At 35.6% G+C, this 780-nt stretch overlaps 1 non-coding gene across 1 annotated transcript; it reads left to right on the top strand.

The window, feature by feature from the left end:
• Window positions 1-365: 365 nt before the first annotated feature.
• On the top strand, window positions 366-472 carry LOC116114211. The gene has a single exon (XR_004125521.1). It is a non-coding gene; the product is annotated as a small nucleolar RNA R71 (small nucleolar RNA).
• The last annotated feature ends 308 nt before the right edge of the window (window positions 473-780 follow it).

Below are 780 nucleotides of genomic sequence, written 5' to 3'. Positions count from 1 at the left end.
ATTCACTTGTTCGGGTTGAGCAAACAGACTCCCTACTTGACAAGTGATTTCTTGCACAAAATTCACAAGTTAGATAAGAAGATTCAATAGCATTAACTTTGAGAGCTACACCTAATTGCTTTTGAATGGCTGAAAGTTGAGTGGCTAATGCTGTGTAGACATCGACTTCATGCACTTCCGCTATTTTCCTTGTTAAATTTCTCTTTGAAGGCGTCACATAGTTATTGCTAGCCATCACCTCAATCAAGTTGTAGGCTTCCTTAGGTGATTTATTGTTCAAAGAACCCCCACTCACTGCATCTATCATAACTTGCATATTTGGAAGCAAACCATTGTAAAACATTTGCACTAGCAACCACATCGGCAATCCATGGTGTGGACACTTCTGTAAAAGCTCTTTTTATCTTTCCCAAGCCTCATAAAGCGACTCCATATCTTGTTGGAAAAAATTTGTGATGTCACTTCTCATCTTAACAGACTTAACAGGTGGAAAGTACTTCTTAAGGAATTCTTGAACTAACTCATCCCAAGTAGTAATGCCCGTTAGAATAGGTGCCCTAGAGCTAATGCATTTTGTAATATTGACTATTGTAATAATGTTTATAATTAATAAAAGACATTTTCTACATTATGTAATTCATATTTATTGTATGTTATAATGTATGTCCTTAGAATGGTAAAAATGTGACGAGGGTATCAAGTGTTTCAAATAATGATTGTGAGGGCCCTATGATCATATATGATGGTTATTCTAGAAATGTTCGTAGCCCTGATATTATT

This window comes from Pistacia vera, unplaced genomic scaffold, assembly GCF_008641045.1.
Source record: "Pistacia vera cultivar Batoury unplaced genomic scaffold, PisVer_v2 Contig702, whole genome shotgun sequence".
In the NCBI taxonomy this organism is placed as follows: domain Eukaryota; kingdom Viridiplantae; phylum Streptophyta; class Magnoliopsida; order Sapindales; family Anacardiaceae; genus Pistacia; species Pistacia vera.
The sequence above is the reverse complement of the archived record's forward strand: the minus strand, read 5'-3'. Positions and strand labels throughout refer to the sequence as shown.